General features: G+C 46.5%; 1 pseudogene; it reads left to right on the top strand.

The window, feature by feature from the left end:
• The first annotated feature begins 9,050 nt into the window (after positions 1 to 9,050).
• Positions 9,051 to 10,051, top strand: LOC118894507 (annotated as a pseudogene).
• The last annotated feature ends 10,329 nt before the right edge of the window (positions 10,052 to 20,380 follow it).

Here is a 20,380-nt window from a genome sequence, read left to right as displayed (position 1 = left end):
GGAACATATATATCGATAATTACTTTAAACGTGAATGGATTAAATGCTCAAACAAAAGACACAGGCTTGCTGAATGGATACAAAAACAAGACCCATATATATGCTGTCTACAAGAGACCGAATTCAGACCTAGGGACACATACAGACTGAAAGTGAGGGGATGGAAAAAGATACTCCATGCAAAAGGAAATCAAAAGAAAGCTGGAGTAGCAATTCTCATATCAGACAAACTAGACTTTAAAATAAAGACTATTACAAGAGACAAAGAAGGACACTACATAATGATCAAGGGATCGATCCAAGAAGAAGATATAACAATTGTAAATATTTATGCACCCAATATAGAAGCACCTCAATACATAAGGCAAATACTAACAGCCATAAAAGGGGAAATTGACAGCAACACAATCATAGTAGGGAACTTTAACACCCCACTTTCACCAATGGACAGATCATTCAAACAGAAAATAAATAAGGAAACACAAGCTTTAAATGATACATTAAACAAGATGGACTTAATTGATATTTATAGGACATTCCATCCTAAAACAACAGACTAAACATTTTTCTCAAGTGCTCATGGAACATTCTCCAGGATAGATCATATCTTCGGTCACAAATCAAGCCTTGGTAAATTTAAGAAAATTGAAATCGTATCAAGTATCTTTTCTGACCACAACGCCATGAGACTAGATATCAATTACAGGAAAAGATCTGTAAAAAATATAAACACATGGAGGCTACACAATACACTACTTAATAACGAAGTGATCACTGAAGAAATCAAAGGGGAAATCAAAAAATACCTAGAAACAAATGACAATGGAGACACGACGACCCAAAACCTATAGGATGCAGCAAAAGCAGTTCTAAGAGGGAAGTTTATAGCAATACAAGCCCACCTCAAGAAACAGGAAACATCTCGAATAAACAACCTAACCTTGCACCTAAAGCAATTAGAGAAAGAAGAACAAAAAAACCCCAAAGATACCAGAAGGAAAGAAATCATAAAGATCAGATCAGAAATAAATGAAAAAGAAATGAAGGAAACAATAGCAAAGATCAATAAAACTAAAAGCTGGTTCTTTGAGAAGATAAACAAAATTGATAAAACAATAGCCAGACTCATCAAGAAAAAAAGGGAGAAGACTCAAATCAATAGAATTAGAAATGAAAAAGGAGAAGTAACCACTGACACTGCAGAAATACAAAGGATCATGAGAGGTTAATACAAGCTACTATATGCCAATAAAATGGACAACCTGGAAGAAATGGACAAATTCTTAGAAATGCACAACCTGCCGAGACTGAACCAGGAAGAAATAGAAAATATGAACAGACCAATCACAAGCACTGAAATTGAAACTGTGATTAAAAATCTTCCAACAAACAAAAGCCCAGGACCTGATGGCTTCACAGGTGAATTCTATCAAACATTTAGAGAAGACCTAACACCTATCCTTCTCAAACTCTTCCAAAATATTGCAGGGGGAGGAACACTCCCCAACTCATTCTATGAGGCCACCATCACCCTGATACCAAAACCAGACACAGATGTCACAAAGAAAGAAAACTACAGGCCAATATCACTGATGAACATAGATGCAAAAGTCCTCAACAAAATACTAGCAAACAGAATCCAACAGCACATTAAAAGGATCATACACCATGATCAAGTGGGGTTTATTCCAGGAATGCAAGGATTCTTCAATATACGCAAATCAATCAACATGATACACCATATTAACAAATTGAAGGAGAAAAACCATATGATCATCTCAATAGATGAGAGAAAGCTTTCGACAAAATTCAACACCGATATATGATAAAAGCTCTGCAGAAAGTAGGCATAGAGGGAACTTTCCTCAACATAATAAAGGCCATATATGACAAACCCACAGCCAACATTGTCCTCAATGGTGAAAAACTGAAACCATTTCCACTAAGATCAGGAACAAGACAAGGTTGCCCACTCTCACCACTATTATTCAACATAGTTTTGGAAGTGTTAGCCACAGCAATCAGAGAAGAAAAAGAAATAAAAGGAATCCAAATTGGAAAAGAAGAAGTAAAGCTGTCACTGTTTGCAGATGACATGATACTCTACATAGAGAATCCTAAAGATGCTACCAGAAAACTACTAGAGCTAATCAATGAATTTGGTAAAGTAGCAGGATACAAAATTAATGCACAGAAATCTCTTGCATTCCTATACACTAATGATGAAAAATCTGAAAGTGAAATTAAGAAAACACTCCCGTTTACCATTGCAACAAAAAGAATAAAATACCTAGGAATAAACCTACCTAGGGAGACAAAAGACCTGTATGCAAAAAATTGTAAGACACTGATGAAAGAAACTAAAGATGATACAAATAGATGGAGAGATATACCAAGTTCTTGGATTGGAAGAATCAACATCGTGAAAATGACTCTACTACCCAAAGCAATCTACAGATTCAAGCAATCCCTATCAAACTACCACTGGCATTTTTCAGAGAACTTGAACAAAAAATTTCACAATTTGTATGGAAACACAAAAGACCCTGAAGAGCCAAAGCAATCTTGAGAACGAAAAATGGAGCTGGAGGAATCAGGCTCCCTGACTTCAGACTATACTACAAAGCTACAGTAATCAAGCCAGTTTGGTACTGGCACAAAAACAGAAACGTAGATCAATGGAACAGGATAGAAAGCCCAGAGATAAACCCACGCACATATGGTCACCTTATCTTTGATAAAGGAGGCAAGGATATACAATGGAGAAAAGACAGCCTCTTCAATAAGTGGTGCTGGGAAAACTGGACAGGTACATGTAAAAGTATGAAATTAGAACACTCCCTAAGACCATACACAAAAATAAACTCAAAATGGATGAAAGACCTAAATGTAAGGCCAGACACTATCAAACTCTTAGAGGAAAACATAGATAGAACACTCTATGACATAAATCACAGCAAGATCCTTTTTGACCCAGCTCCTAGAGAAATGGAAATAAAAACAAAAATAAACAAATGGAACCTAATGAAACTTAAAAGCTTTTGCACAGCAAAGGAAACCATAAACAAGACCAAAAGACAACCCTCAGAATGGGAGAAAATATTTGCCAATGAAGCAACAGACAAAGGATTAATCTCCAAGATTTACAAGCAACTCATGCAGCTCAATAACAAAAAAACAAACAACCCAATCCAAAAATGGGCAGAAGACCTAAATAGACATTTCTCCAAAGAAGATATACAGATTGCCAACAGACACATGAAAGAATGCTCAACATCATTAATCATTAGAGAAATGCAAATTAAAACTACAATAAGATATCATCTCACACTGGTCAGAATGGCCATCATCAAAAAATCTAGAAACAATAAATGCTGGAGAGGGTGTGGAGGAAAGGGAACACTCTTGCACTGTTGGTGGGAATGTAAATTGATACAGCCACTATGGAGAACAGTATGGAGGTTCCTTAAAAAAACTACAAATAGAACTACCATACGACCCAGCAATCCCACTACTGGGCATATACCCTGAGAAAACCATAACCATAATTCAAAAAGAGTCATGTACCAAAATGTTCATTGCAGCTCTATTTACAATAGCCAGGACATGGAAGCAACCTAAATGTCCATCATCGGATGAATGGATAAAGAAGATGTGGCACATATATACAATGGAATATTATTCAGCCATAAAAAGAAATGAAATGGAGTTATTTGTAGTGAGGTGGATGGAGTTAGAGTCCGTCATACAGAGTGAAGTAAGTTAGAAAGAGAAAAACAAATACAGTATGCTAACATATATATATATGGAATCTAAGGGAGAAAAAAAAAAAAGGTCATGAAGAACCTAGTGGCAAGACGGGAATAAAGACACAGAACTACTAGAGAATGGACTTGAGGATATGGGGAGGGGGAAGGGTAAGCTGGGACAAAGTGAGAGAGTGGCATGGACATATATACACTACCAAACGTAAAATAGATAGCTAGTGGGAAGCAACCGCATAGCACAGGGAGATCAGCTCTGTGCTTTGTGACCACCCAGAGGTGTGGGATAGGGAGGGCGGGAGGGAGGGAGATGCAAGAGGGAAGAGATATGGGAACATATGTATATGTATAACTGATTCACTTTGTTATAAAGCAGAAACTAACACACCATTGTAAAGCAATTATACTCCAATAAAGATGTTTAAAAAAAAGAAAGAAAGAAAGCTGTAGTAGCAATACTCATATCAGATAAAATAGACTTTAAAATAAAGAATGTTACAAGAGACAAAGAAGGACACTACATAATGATCAAGGGATCAATTCAAGAAGAGGATATAACAATTATAAATATACATGCACCCAACATAGGAGCACCTCAATACATAAGGCGACTGCTAACAGCTATAAAAGAGGAAATCGACAGTAACACAATAATAGTGGGGGACTTTAACACCTCACTTACACCAATGGACAGATCATCCAAAATGAAAATAAATAAGGAAACAGAAGCTTTAAATGACACAATAGACCGGACAGATTTCATTGATATTTATAGGACAGTCCATCCAAAAACAGCAGATTACACTTTCTTCTCAAGTGCGCACGGAACATTCTCCAGGATAGATCACATCTTGGGTCACAAATCAAGCCTCAGTAAATTTAAGAAAATTGAAATGATATCAAGCATCTTTTTGGACCACAATGTTATGAGATTAGAAATGAATTACAGGGAAAAAAACGTAAAAAACACAAACACATGGAGGCTAAACAATACGTTACTAAATAACCAAGAGATCACTGAAGAAATCAAAGAGGGAATCAAAAAATACCTAGAGACAAATGACAATGAAAACACAATGATCCAAAACCTATGGGATGCAGCAAAAGCAGTTCTAAGTGGGAAGTTTATAGCTATACAAGCCTACCTCCAGAAACAAGGAAAACTCAAGTAAACAATCTAACCTTACACCTAAAGGAACTAGAGAAGGAAGAACAAACAAAACCCAAAGTTAGCAGAAGGAAAGAAATCATAAAGATCAGAGCAGAAATAAATGAAAAAGAAAGAAAGAAAACACTAGCAAAGATCAATAAAACTAAAAGCTGGTTCTTTGAGAAGATAAACAAAATTGATAAACCATTAGCCATGCTCATCAAGAAAAAGGGCGAGAGGATTCAAATCAATAAAATTAGAAATGAAAAAGGAGAAGTTACAACAGACACCGCAGAAATACAAAGCATCGTAAGAGACTACTACAAGCAACTCTATGCCAATAAAATGGACAACCTGGAAGAAATGGACAAATTCTTAGAAAGGTATAAACTTCCAAGACTGAACCAGGAAGACACAGAAAATATGAACAGACCAATCACAAGTAATGAAATTGAAACTGTGATTAAAAATCTTCCAACAAACAAAAGTCCAGGACCAGATGGCTTCACAGGTGAATTCTATCAAACATTTAGAGAAGAGCTAACACCCATCTTTCTCAAACTCTTCCAAAATATTGCAGAGGAAGGAACACTCCCAAACTCATTCTATGATACCACCATCACCCTGATACCAAAACCAGACAAAGATAGTACAAAAAAAGAAAATTACAGACCAATATCACTGATGAATATAGATGCAAAAATCCTCAACAAAACACTAGCAAACAGAGTGCAACAAGACATTAAAAGGATCATACACCATGATCAAGTGGGATTTACCCAGGGATGCAAGGATTCTTCACTATATGCAAATCAATCAATGTGATACATCATATTAACAAATTGAAGAATACAAACCATATGATCATCTCAATAGATGCAGAAAAAGCTTTGGACAAAATTCAACACCATTTATGATAAAAACTCTCCTGAAAGTGGGCATAGAGGGAACCTACCTCAACATAAAAAAGGCCATATACGACAAACCCACAGCAAACATCATTCTCAATGGTGAAAAATGGAAAGCATTTCCTCTAAGATCAGGAACTAGACAAGGATGTCCACTCTCACCACTATTATTCAACATAGTTTTGGAAGTCCTAGCCATGGCAATCAGAGAAGAAAAAGAAATAAAAGGAATACAAATTGGAAAAGAAGAAGTAAAACTGTCACTGTTTGCAGATGACATGATACTATACATAGAGAATCCTAAAAATGCCATCAGAAAACTACTAGAGCTAATCAATGAATTTGGTAAAGTCGCAGGATACAAAATTAATGCACAGAAATCTCTTGCATTTCTATACACTAATGATGAAAAATCTGAAAGAGAAATTAAGTAAACACTCCCATTTACCATTGCAACAAAAAGAATAAAATACCTAGGAATAAACCTACCTAGAGAGACAAAAGACCTGTATGCAGAAAACTATAAGACACTGACGAAAGAAATTAAAGATGATACCAACAGATGGAGAGATATACCATGTTCTTGGATTGGAAGAATCAATATTGTGAAAATGACTATACTACCCAAAGCAATCTACAGATTCAGTGCAATCCCTATCAAATTACCAATGGCATTTTTTACGGAACTAGAACAAAAAATCTTAAAATTTGTATGGAGACACAAAAGATCCCGAATAGCCAAAGCAGTTCTGAGGGAAAAAAACAGAGTGGGAGGAATCAGACTCCCTGATTTCAGACTACACTACAAAGCTACAGTAATCAAGACAATACGGTACTGGCACAAAAACAGAAACATAGATCAATGGAACAAGATAGAAAGCCCAGAGATATACCCAAGCACCTATGGTCAACTAATCTATGACAAAGGAGGCAAGGATATACAATGGAGAAAAGACAGTCTCTTCAATAAGTGGTGCTGGGAAAACTGGACAGCTACATGTAAAAGAATGAAATTAGAACACAGCCTAACACCATACACAAAAATAAAATCAAAATGGATTCAAGACCTAAATTTAAGACCGGACACTATAAAACTCTTAGAGGAAAACATAGGAAGAACCCTCTTTGACATAAATCACAGCAAGATCTTTTTTGATCCACCTCCTAGAGTAATGGAAATAAAAACAAAAATAAACAAATGGGACCTAATGAAACTTCAAAGCTTTTGCATAGCAAAGGAGACCGTAAACAAGATGAAAAGACAACCCTCAGAATGGGAGAAAATATTTGCAAACAAGTCAATGGACAAAGGATTAATCTCCAAAATATATAAACAGCTCATGCAGCTCAATATTAAAGAAACAAACAACCCAATCCAAAAATGGGCAGAAGACCTAAATAGACATTTCTCCAAAGAAGACATACAGATGGCCAAGAAGCACATGAAAAGCTGCTTAACATCACTAATTATTAGAGAAATGCAAATCAAAACTACAATGAGGTATCACCTCACACCAGTCAGAATGTCCATCATCAGAAAATCTACAAACAACAAATGCTGGAGAGGGTGTGGAGAAAAGGGAACCCTCTTGCACTGTTGGTGGGAATGTAAATGGATACAGCCACTATGGAGAACAGTATGGAGGTTCCTTTAAAAACTAAAAGTAGAATTACCATATGATCCAGCAATCCCACTACTGGGCATATACCCAGAGAAAACCATAATTCAAAAAGAAACATGCATCCCAATGTTCATCGCAGCTCTATTTACAATAGCCAGGTCATGGAAGCAACCTAAATGCCCATTGACAGACAAATGGATAAAGAAGATGTGGTACATATATACAATGGAATATTACTCAGCCATAAAAAGGAACGAAATTGGGTCATTTGTTGAGATGTGGATGGATCTAGAGACTGTCATACAGAGTGAAGTAAGTCAGAAAGAGAAAAACAAATATCGTATATTAAAGCATGTATGTGGAACCTAGAAAAATGGTACAGATGAACCGGTTTGCAGGGCAGAAGTTCAGGCACAGATGTAGAGAACAAATGTATGGACACCAAGGGGGGAAAGCCGCGGAGGGGTGGGGATGGTGGTGTGATGAATTGGGCGATTGGGATTGACATGTATACACTGATGTGTATAAAATTGATGACTAATAAGAACCTGTTGTATAAAAAAATAGATAAAATAAAATTCAAAAATTACAAAAAAAAGAAGCAATAGAAACAAAAACACAGAGACATAAAGTATGATAGTAAAACTATGACCAAAATACTAGCTATGTTAATGAATGGCCATAGTGAACTACTAAAAAGAAAAGATTGTAAGGTTGGGGAACAAGACAAAACTCTCACCATATGGCATATTTAAGAGATATCCCCAAAGCAAAGTAATTCAACAATGTTGAAAAAATAGGAGAGGTAAATATATATCAAGTAAGGGCTACATCAAACTAAGCAGGTACAGTAACCTTAATATGAGGCAAGTAATGTTGAATTCAGGGCAAACGATATTAAGTGAGACAAAGAACACTTTATAACAATAAAGAATATAATCCACAATTGAAGATCGAACACACCAAATAACAGCACCAAAATTCAAAGCAAAAGCTACAGGAAATACAAGAAAGGTCAGACAGATACACAGTAGAGGCAGATGATTTTAATTCACCTCTTTCAGCTCATGACAGATCAATGGACCAAATTAAGTAAAGACATAGAAAAACCAAAATTGCATAAGTAATGACATTTAATTGATGTATATGTATTTCTAAAAATTGCCCATATATTAGGCCACAAATAAAACCTCACCAAAACAGCAGACATAATACAGAACCTGGTAACACAGAAGAAAAACTAGAAATTAATCACAAAATTATGGATCACAAAATCCTATCACTTGGACGTTTTTGAAAACTCTCTTTTAAAAAACTCGGATCAAAAAAGAGACCTATATAGAGATTGTAGAGTATCTAGAAAACAAGAATATCAAAAAACATTCCATATATTGGAACCTGTGGGATCCCGTTAAAGTAGAGCTCAGAGGAAGTCATGGCTGGTGTACTTATGTTAGTAAATGAAAAAGAGTGAAAATATACAAATTAAGCATAATAAAATAGAAAAGTAAAAGATCTAATCAGCACAGCTGCCGGGGAGCCCAACGTGCCACTCCGCGTCCTGCCCCGTCTGTCCCCTGGAGTCGCCACCCGCCGACACCACGCCATGACCACCCAGCAAATAGTCCTCCAGGGCCCGGGACCGTGGGGCTTCTGCCTTGTGGTGGGCAAGGACTTCGAGCAGCCTCTCACCATCTCCCGGGTCACTCCCGGAAGCAAGGCTGCTATAGCTAATTTATGTGTTGGAGATGTAATCACAGCCATCGATGGGGAAAATACCAGCAACATGACGCACCTGGAAGCTCAGGACAAAATCAAGGGCTGCACAGACAACATGACTCTCACAGTAACCAGATCTCAACAGAAAATCTGGTCTCCTCTGGTGACAGAGGAAGGGAAACATCATCCATACAAGATGAATTTAGCCTCTGAACCACAAGAGGTCCTACACAGAGGAAGCGCCCACAACCAGAGTGCCCTGCCCCTTACCGCCTCACCTGCCTCCACTTCTGCCCCAGGGTCATCACAAACCAGTACAACAGCCCAGCTGGCCTCTACTCCTCTGAAAACATCCAACTTCAACAGTGCCTTGGAGTCAAAGACGGCAGCCAGTGGGCAGGAGACGAATGGCAGAGCATTAGACCATTCTCAGCTTCCAAGCGGACTCGTCATTGATAAAAATCTGACGTTTACAAGATGCCTCAGGAGAAACAAGAGTTAAACGAGCCTCCGAAACAGTCCACTTCATTCCTGGTTTTGCAGGAAATCCTGGAGTCTGAGGAGAAAGGGGATCCCAACAAGCCCTCAGGATTCAGAAGAGTTAAGGCTCCAGTCACCAAAGTGGCTGCATAGATCGGAAATGCCCAGAAGCTGCCCATGTGTGACAAATGTGGCACCGGCATTGTCGGCATGTTTGTGAAGCAGCGGGACCGTCACCGCCACCCTGAGTGTTATGTGTGCACCGAGTATGGCAACAACCTGAAACAGAAGGGCCATTTCTTTGTGGAGGATCAGATCTACTGTGAAAAGCACGCCCGGGAGAGGGTCACTCCACCCGAGGGCTACGATGTGATCACCGTGTTCCCTATGTGAGCCGGCAGCTCTGCGGGTCACTCCACCCGAGGGCTACGATGTGATCACCGTGTTCCCCAAGTGAGCCGGCAGCTCTGCACCCAACACTGCTCTCCAGCGAGCCCCTGCTGCATCTTGTCCTCTGAAAGCTCTGGCCTCTCTTTCCTTGAAAGTTCTCGCTTACTCTGGTTTTATCCCTGCTCGTTAGCTAACTGACTCACGCTGGCTGTGTGATGCCCGCTTTTGTAATTAACAGAAGATGGTTTTGTTTCAGTGTCCCCTTACCAGCATCACTGTGTCTTCTCTTCTCCTCCATTCATCTCTGCTGCAAATGGACATCAGCCAAATTTGAACCAAACTGAATTTAATATATCTGACAATGATTTTTTTACTCAATAAATTAATAGACTTCAAAACAAAAAACAAGATCTAATCAAAAAAACAGAACAGGGCCTCTCACGGTGCCGACTGCAAGCAGTTCTGTGGCCCACACGGGACATTTCTTAGGGAACTTGCTTTATCCTTGTGCCCACCATGCCAACTTTGGAGCTGTTGAAAGACAACCGTAACGTATTTGAAAGCAGCGGCCAAGCAGCAGCCCCAGAGGAGACCATGCTGGGTCGTGGAGGGCACGGTGCTTTCCCTTCTGGCCTCCCGGCCTCTGCCCCATCAGTGGCAGGCGGGGGCCTCAAAAGCTGCCCACCCTGGCGATGGTGGAGTGGACACACAGCAACCCTTTGCTACTCCCCCCAAGACAGGACCCAGAGTGGAGTGCTCACGTCCACTAATGGCCACCCACTAAGGAAAATTAGTGACAGCACAATATAACGAAGGGCAGGGTTTGAATCCCTTCCTGTCCATTGGGCCCTGGCAAGGGCTTACCCTCTCTGAGACTCATCTGAAAAGTGCTCTAACTATGTGCTAAGCTTGCCTGTCTTTGCAAGGATCAGGGGAGATATCTGTAAAGTCTGAAATGGCACAGGGCACCTGGGAGGCACCGAGTAAATGTTAAGTGCTCCTTTAAACTGTGTATGTCCTCCGACATTGCCATTTCAGCACCTGAATGCATCCTAAAGAAACACCAGGGCGTGCACTAGGATTCAGCTACAGAAGCAAAGGGCAGCGTGGTTCATAGAACCAAAAGGTGGAGATCAATGTAAATGCTCACAATAGGGGGCTATAACTTTTTCATGGGGTCCCCAGCTTCCAGCCAGATCTACTCTGCCTGCACCCAGCTGGGATGTTGCCTCTGCAGTCCTCACCCCAGAGAAGTTCCAGCTCCTACGGTCTCCTGCAACTGTGACTGAACTAACAAATGAATAAAAGACAGGCTAAGCAACTTGGTTTTACTCCCCATGGAACCTGTCAAAGGCAGTGGTCAGGATCAGAAGCCAGAGCTGGGAGACAGGGAGTTACTAATGCAGATTCCCAACCCCTAAACCGGAGTCACAGGTCAATCTTCATGTCTTTGTCCAGGCAGTTGGGACCCCCAGTCCTTCCTTCCTCACCTCCCCAATTCAGCCTGAGAGCCCCACCTCCTCCAGGAAGCCCGCCCTGATCCCCCAGGGCCTCTAGGTGCCTGCCCCACACTTTTGTCACCCCTGAGCCAGCCACGACTTTCTGGTCCACTGATGTGCATTTTTCTACCTTGAGGGGCATTCCTCTGGGGACAGGAAGCTCTCCCCTGGGCTTCTTCACCACCCCCCACCCAACCCCACCTAGCACATATAATACAAACAAGCATGGTGCTTTGGAAGACAGGGCAGAATACATGTATGGATGTGAAGAGGAGATTCTGGGCTTCAGTAAGTTCTCACGTTCTGCTCTCTCTAGAGGATTCAGCAGGGAAAGGGCCGGGGCTGGAGTCAGGAGATGAGAGCACGGGTCCCAGTTCTCCACTAACACAGTCACTGCCTCTGAGCCGCTGACCCTGGGCTGTATCCAGTCTGCCCCTTGTTATATACTGCTGTGCACCCTTCCTGCTCCCAGCCTCATTTATTCTTTCAACAAACACTTGGTGGATGGCTGTCACGTGCCAGGCTCTGTGAGGCTGAGAGCTAGGGACACGCAGCCGTGGCCAAGTCAGGCTCAGCCCCTGCCCTCTCTCTCCAGACAGAGGGAGCGGGTACTGGTCACCTTTCTCCTCTTGTCTCCACCACAGCTCGTGGCGCTGGGCCAGGCACAGAGGAGATACCACAGAGTCTAACTTCCTGGTAGGAATAACATTGTCTCTCAACCCAGCAAGCAGAGAGCATACTGAACAATGCCTCCATCACATTTCCTCAAACCAAACTTAATTTCTTAGGCCATGCTTGGATGGGGATGCTTAATGACATTATCTGGAAGGATCCGCCCCAGGGCTTCAGTGATGGCTGAGCAAGAAAACAAAAACTCAGATTGCCAATTGCCCTTCCCAGGATGCTGGTGGGTATTGCAACCTGACAGGGGAAATGAGGAGACACGAAGCGTGGATGTGGCACTTCTTAAGGAGCCTCAACGGTTTGCAAGGTGTGACACTCAGTCTTCAGAGGCCCAGGACCCAAAATCCCATTCTCGAAGTCTTGTCTGCTGGACTCAGCCAGGCACGGGGTCTGCCAGGAGACAGGACTGCCGCAGGATTGATAATGACTCGGTGAAATGCCCTCCGCTCAGTGCGGCCTGTGGCTTTGGACTTGCTGGGGTAGGGGTTGGGGGCGGATTTCATTCCTTCATTTAACCAGCAGTAACGGTGCCTCCCTGGGGATCTGAGGCTACAGGAAAGTGTAAGACCCGATCACTTCCCTCCTGGGAGAGCTCACGCCAAAAGGGTCAGACCCAGCGACAGGTCTGAATAATGACAAGGACTGTAAAAAGCAGTGCACTTTGATACCACTTGAATTCCTATAATAGACTGCATATTGGTTTCAACTATATACGACACCACTTGTAAAAATGCAAAGCTGACCTAATCATGCTCCCTGCTTAAAATCCTTCACAGGCTCTCCACAGCTTTCAGGATAAAGTACACACTCCTAGCCCTAACCCTCCCCAAATGCTCCCTGATGCTTCCCTGGCCCATCTCCCTCTGTGAAGCCCTTCACGGCATCCCCACTAACCTGCGTGTCCTGACCCTCTGCTGCCTTCACCCCTTCCCCCTCCCTTGCACACCCCTCCACATACACACACCTGGGGAATTCATTCTACTCGGGTATCAGTGCCCCTGGGGAGCTCCCCATCCCGTGCCCTCAGAGCCCCTGCACCTGTCTCCATCACAGACTTATCACGAGGGGCCCTAATGTCTCCTCAGCTGCCTCCCTCCCACCAGACGGGGGACAATGCAAGAGCAGGGGCTGGGTCTCCTCACCGGAGTCCCCAGGACTCTGCAGGGCCCTGGCTCAGAGAAAGTGGTGGATGCACAAGCACGAGCAAAGAAATAAAAGCAACCTGCCACTTTAGAAAGAACCTCCACCGAGGCATGACTGGGAGAGCAGAGCTCCCTGAGCTCGGGCAACTCGTTTACATTTTCAGCCCTCAATTTTCACCTCTGTGCAATGGTGCCAACGGTACCCACTTGGACCTGGTTCGGCTGGGATGTTTCTAAGATTTTCTTAGTGCAAATATTAAGTAGAGAGGCTATTCTACTGAAAGATGCTGATTCAGAATGAACCTGCCAATGGTGAATGAGCTAAAGAACCTCCAAGCTTTTATTCACAGGCGTCCATTAACTTTTCTCTCTGTACACATGCATGGAGCTCGTACGACACTAGGCTGGGCAGGCCCTTTCTTCCCAGGAGAGCCATCTGTCCAGCTCCAGGTGGAACCATCTCACGCCCATCTTCCTGGAGCGTGAATCAATGAGGCTTCCCCGTGCCTCTCCTTCTTGTGGGGTTTCCATGGGAATCTTCCCACGCGTGACTGAGCCAGGAGCCCCCAGGGTGGAAGCTCAGGCTGTCAGCCAGTAAGGAACGCAGGGGATGGGATGGAGGAGGTGTGCCGGGCGGTGACCAAGCCAGCGTGCTCTGCCAAGTCATTTGAAAGAGACACACCTCCAAGGCAGGAAGGCCAGAGGCCCTATTTCCACGTGCATTCCTGGCGGGTCTGGTCATCGCTCCAGCTGCCCGTGTGCCCTGTGCCCCAAGCACACGTGGGTAGTTCTGCAGGACAGCTGGCCTCTGTGAGACCCAGCATGGCTCAGGCTGGAGCAGAGCTAGGAGAAAGGGGCCAGGGTGGGTGCTGCATGACGGGACCCTCTTGGATCAACTTCTATGAAGAAAACACAATGATCTTCATGTCTGGCCCATCATTTATCTCATGAGCCGAACTTTGCCCACTTAGTATAACTGGTTGTCTGAAAACCCGGGATGCCTGAATGAAAAGGGAAACTCAGGCTTGGTCTAGGAGATCATAGTAGGAACCTGCTGGGATTTCTGAAGGTCCCTCTGTTAAGCTTCAGCTGTCTCTGGGAGCATTTTTGAGATTACCAGGGGGCGGGGCGGGGTGGGCATTGTTGGAGAGGAAGAGGGGATGGAGAGGAAGTGGGGAGACAGGGAGACCCAGAGAGAGAGAGAGGAGAGGGAGGGAGCCCCAGGGAGCAGAGAGCCACTCTGGCCCCGGGAATCTGTGTTACCTGTGGGAATCTGTGTGACTTGCACATCACACAGAATGCGGCTGACAGGTGAGAGGCCTCTGTGGACTCAGCCCCACTAGTTTCTGGAGAAGTCAGAGCTCCAGGCTCACTCATAAGTGACTTTTCACAGCACTGAAAGCCAGGTGGGGTACTTGGGAACTGCTCTGGGCCTCCCCCTCTGCACACACCAGCACATGGAGGTGTAGCGCTCGGGGCAGTCTCCTGCCACCTCTCGGCTCTGAGGTCCCCCTGGCTGGCCTCATAAACGGGGCACACCCACTGCCGCACCTTCAGGGCCTGCTGCTCCCTCCCTGCATGCATCTTCTCTTACAACGGGCATCTCCAGCCCTCTGTGGATCCTCGCAAACTGAGCCTCCAGGCCCGCTTTCTCTCCTCAGCACCAGACCCACCAATCCCAAGGCCTCTGGCCACACCAGACGAGGGGCTCCTTCAAACGACCTTGTAAAGCCAGCTGGTCTCTTTCCCCTTGGACACGCCCACCCACTCTAGATATCAGACGTGGGGTTTCGGGGGCCACTGGCACCTCAGAATCTACACGCCCAGGACTGAAAGCAGCCTCTTCCCTCTCCGGCAAACCAGGTTCCTCTCTCGTCCCCATTTCTGCCATGGATCCCCCTGTCTCTCAGTCTCCCTCAATGCTTTCAGCTCTCCCTCAATTCAGATCTTGCCTGGATTACTACAATGGTCTCCCAGTGGGGCTCGCTGACTCCAGTCTGTGGCCCCCAAACCACCCTCCATGCTGCCACAGGGTAAATCTGACCAAGGCACACACACACCTTTTGTTCAACTCTCCAGGTGGCTTCTCCAGGGAGAAGCCGCACCCCTTAGCTTGGCATATAAGAGTCCTTAAGACCTGTTCTTGCTTACTTCTCGCACGCCTAGTCTCCCAGCACGGCCCCCATCAGACCAGTCATAGCAGACTACCCTGAGAGACCACATCCTGCCCATACCTTGGCCTCCGGGGGCCTTCCCACCTTCCCTCGCCTGGCTGACAGTCATTCGTTCTCCTCCCACCCGCATGCGGGGCCGGGCACCCTCTGTGGCGTCGCTCCATCCCCCTTCGGCCTCGTCCTGCATCCACAGCTGTCTTCTGTACCCCGTGCTACATTTCTTGCTGGCGAGACCAGCACCCAGCCAGCCTCTATCTCCTACCAGCGCCGTACCGGCACCTGCTACCTCTGTCTGCATTAGAAAGCACTTCTCAGACTGAAGAAGAAACTTCCACTCCACACCTCTTGTATAGTTTGCATTTTTAACAACAAACATTTTTCTTACGTAACTTTTCTTTCATTTTTCTTTCATAACATTTTAAATGGGGGTTAACTCAATATGTGTAGCAAAAAATCACATGCAATCAACACTGCTCTGGAAAGTTCTTCTGAAGAAGGTTCATGATACCCAATTTGGGTCTGCCATCCTCCTTCCCAAGGGGTTCAGCACAGACAACTGTTTTCCCTCCAGCTTCGGAACGGATACAGCCAGTGAGACTTATTTAGGGACCACGTTTTATTTAAAATATTTTATTTAAAATGGGGACTTCCCTGATGGTCCAGTGGTTAAGACTCTGCACTTCCACTGCAGGGGGCATGGGTTCGTTCCCTGGTTGGGGAACTAAGATCCCGCATGCCGCGCGGCACGGACAAAAAAAAATAATAATAACAAAATAAAATGTGTTGCTGTTTTATTTAATTTTTTTGTTGCTGATCTTTCTTGCCAAGTATGTTTGGTTATGTTCACATAAGTTAAGTGCATGTATTTATGTACTTATTTTTTTAAATGACTCAGGCAGAGACTTCTGGTAGCTTTGCTCCAGGTACCTTCACACCCCCTGATCTTCTGCACCGAGTGGCCTGTTCTACCTGCCGGGCTGCCTGAGACCCTTCATTCCTGTCCCAATAGAGAAGGGGCCTTTCAAGAACCTGGCTATGTTACAACAGGTCAGGCAACTCGGGGAGAATCAATTAGCCCCCATATGGTGAATGGTACTAGGTCTTTTCCCAGAGGGATGGGGAACTCTGCACTGGCACAGGTCTTGGCCACTTTCTGGGGTAGAAGTGAAGCCTCCCAAGGACAGGCCTGTCTAAATGAGGAGAAGGAGCCAGTCTTAAAAAAGCCAAGGGAAAAAGTCCTTGGAGTGTTGGAGCAAAACCAAAAAGGCCAGGGTGTGGAGGGTAATGAGAGAGGCAAACAGTGAGAAAGTGGTGAAGGAAGCAGTAACCAGACCCCGAGGGCCCTGGGGGCACCTAGATTTTACACCCTGGCAACCTCGAGGACGTTCTAAGACTGGGAGGGATTTGATCTATTTTATATTTTTAAAAGATGTTTCTGATAAATTATTATTATTTGCTAATCTGATATGTGAAAAATTGTACCTTATTGTAGTTTTAACTTACATTTTTCTTACTGAGTGAGGTAGAGCAGCTTGTCTTATGTTTGTTATTTCAATTTTATTTTGTGCATGTGAACGGTTAATGGTCTTTGTCTGTTTTTGCTCTTTTTCTTCTTGACTTGAGAACATTTTTACACATTAAAGAGATGAGCCCTTTGTGACAGGAGTGACGATTCTCTCCCCAGTTTGTCATATGTCTTTTAACTGTTTCTGGTGATGTCCCTGTAGATTTTCTTTTTATATAATTGAGTTTATCAGTCTCTGAAATAAAATAGAAATACAGACTGGAGAGATATTTGAGTGGAATGGCCAGCAAGTTGAATTTTGTTTGCTGTTTGCCAAAAGTGGCTTAAATTCCTTTTATTAGTACTTTTAAAGGAAGTTTAAAAAATGGAATCAATCAGAGGGTATGTATCTCAAGAGGATTATGCCCTTGTGTCAAGCACGTTCATATCATGTTACTGACACCGTCTTTCTACAAACTCCATTAATCAGTAGCCCTTTTTGAAAAATGAAGGTGTGGGAGAAGAGGAGGGATTCCCCCATCAGCCTCAGTGACAGAGGCTGCAGGATTTTGTTGGAGGATAGAGGCACCAAGGTGGGAAAACAGAGGGAGAGACGGGAGAGGGGAGAGACGTCGTGCACTGATGCTTCTTCCCTCGGTGCGATGACCTCCTGGAAGGGGGGAGGGGCAGCCCCTGGATTCTCCTTTTAATAGCGTTTTTCTGAGGCTCAGGCACGCCTTCCTGATTTATGCTCATCGATTGCAGGGGGACAGAAGGTGCATGGAGGAGGGAGGCTCAGATTCCTAGAGAGGAGAGAACTCCTACCTTCACCCCCCAAACTCCCCCAGGAGGAGGATGGGGCAGACGAGGAAACTGAGCTGGGAGAGATGAGAGTACTTGCCCAAGGTCACACCGCGGGCTGGTGATGGAGGCGGAATTCGAACTCAAGCCTTACTCCAGAGCCGAGAGCTCCCCACCTCCTAGCGCTGGCGGCCCAGAAGTGCCCTCCTCTCCTTTCCAGTCCGCAACAGCCCACGCTCCGCCATCCGGGAGGCGGGAGCAGCCACTCCCCCCCGCTTCTCCCGCCAGGGAGAGGTCCTGGGCTCGCGTCCCCTCCTGGCTCCGAGCCCGTGGCGCGTCTTGCGCTACCCGGGCGGACACATTTACCGCGCTCCAAGCTCTGGCCTCCTCCCTCCTTCCCAGACCCCACCCCCACCCCCTGCCCGTGACTCACGCAGCACGCGACCCCCTCCCTTCCTAAGCATCGCCAAGTTTGTCTCCAAGCGAGGCCTGGAACTGGCCCCAAGCAGCGACCGGACCGGGCGACAAGCCTCGCTATCCAGCGTCAAGAGTAAACGATAACAGCCACCACTTCACCAGCGCCCACTGCGTGCCGGGCGCTTGATTTCCACTGCTCCGAACCGCCCCCGCCCCCCACCAACCCAGATGAACAGACCCCTGGAAATTACTGTCCCCAATACATACACGAGAGAGCTGCTGCAGCTCTGGAAAGTTGGATAACACGCTTGGGCTCACACAGCTAATAATAATGCTGGCTAACATTTGATCGAGTATTTCCTATGTGCCAGGCACAGGTCCACGTACATTACGAGGACCACCCCACAGATCTTACCAATAGCCCTATTAAAAGGGTACCATTATCATCCCCATCCTATGGATGAGGAAATCGAGGCTTGGCGCCTTGCCCAAGGTCACCCAGCCAGTGAATGACAGATCATGGACCCAAACCCAGGCAGGGTGACTGGGGGGAGGGGGTAGTTTCATGTGCTGTCTCCATTACGCAGAAAAGCAGCGAGCTTCGAACCTATGGCACCAGGGGCCAGCCCTCAACGCCCCAAGGCTGCGCGCAAACCAACCAGGTCGGACTGCCACAGCCCGCAGAGAGGAATTCCCGGGGACCTGGACGGGACCCACGCCAGGAGCGCCGGCTGTGGCGAGTGCCGGCCCGCACGAGGTCCGCGCGGCCAGATCTCGGCTCCCGCGCGCCCCTCACCAGAAGATGGAGAATACTCACCATAAAAGAGAGGGCAAGCGCCTGCCCTGGAGGAATCGCCAGCGCTGGCAGGTCCTGGACTGCCGGGGGAGGCGTCTGCAGCCGCTGCCGCCCACTCAGGGGCGCCCGAGCGACCCCGAAGATGCCGGCTGGCTCCCTGGGGCCAGGGGCGCGTCCTCACGGCCCGTGCCCAGGAGCAGCGCCCCCTCTGCCCAGCAGGGTGGCCTGGAGTTGGAGCTTTCTTGGGAAGTTGGCGCTCCGGCGCGGCGGGAGGGCGCAGGAGGCTGGGTGGGAGTGGGGAAGCGCCTTTCTGCGCGGATCCCGGGGGCGCGCCAAGGCCCGCGCTCCAGCGGTTTCTAAGCTCCGCGCCAGACCCGGAGGGCGGCGAGTCCTGAGCTCAGGGCGCACGGGCCGCGCCTCGGCCTCCGGCCCCTGGCGCGCCCTGCGACTTCCCCCGCGCCCTGGGCGCACGCATTGGTGGTTGGAGCTGGGGCCCGGGACCGGGCTACGGTGCGCTCATCGCCCTCCCCAGGGGCTGGGCGCCTTTGTGCGCGGGGCGCGTCGGCCGCCGCGGCCAGCTCTGGATGCTGCAGCCGCCGCCGCCTCCCCCTCTTCCTCCGCCGCCGCCCGCTCCCCGCCTTCCCGGCCGGCCCGGAGGCTGCAGCTGAAAGCCGATCCGGCTGAGCTCATCCCTGAAGGCCACTAATCCAATAGCCGCGGAAGGCGCGGCCGCCGGGAACGCCCCTTCCCCCACCATCCCGCGTCCCGGCCCGTCCCAGCTCGGGCCGCTGCCGGCGCCGCCACCTTCCCGAGGCCACCAGCTGGCGGGAGAGGGAAGTGGAGCCCGCGCCCGCGTCCCCGTGCCGAGTCGGCGCGGTCGCCATTCACCAGCCCGCTAGCCCGCGCACTCCCTCACTCACGCACTCATTCATGCGCGCCCCTCCCTATTCATTCAAGAGCTCCGGGAGCGCCGGGGTGGGTACCCCTGAGCTGGAAGGGGCACACACACAGTCACTCGGCAGCTTTGCTGTCTTTACCCAATGCATGTGGGAAATAGCAGCCGGGGAAAGGTCGTGGTTTAATAACCTCTTCCTCAGACACGTGTCCACACTTTATTTTTTAAGATCAGGATCCAACTCATCTTCTAAAGTCCAATTTCATACCGCACCTGCTTCACGGAGCCTTCCCCGCCCACCCGAGGCGCAAGTAGGTGGGTCTCTCTACTCTGCCTGCTACCAGCGCTGAAGGTGGGCAGCCTCTTTGCCAGCAGGCGCAGAGAGATAAGGAAGAGGGCGTGGCCAGAGCGGAGGCCAAGCGAGTGCTTGTAGCA

The sequence above is a fragment of the Balaenoptera musculus genome, chromosome 4 (genome assembly GCF_009873245.2).
Source record: "Balaenoptera musculus isolate JJ_BM4_2016_0621 chromosome 4, mBalMus1.pri.v3, whole genome shotgun sequence".
In the NCBI taxonomy this organism is placed as follows: domain Eukaryota; kingdom Metazoa; phylum Chordata; class Mammalia; order Artiodactyla; family Balaenopteridae; genus Balaenoptera; species Balaenoptera musculus.
Note: the sequence above shows the minus strand (reverse complement) of the source record. Positions and strands in the feature narration are given on the sequence as shown.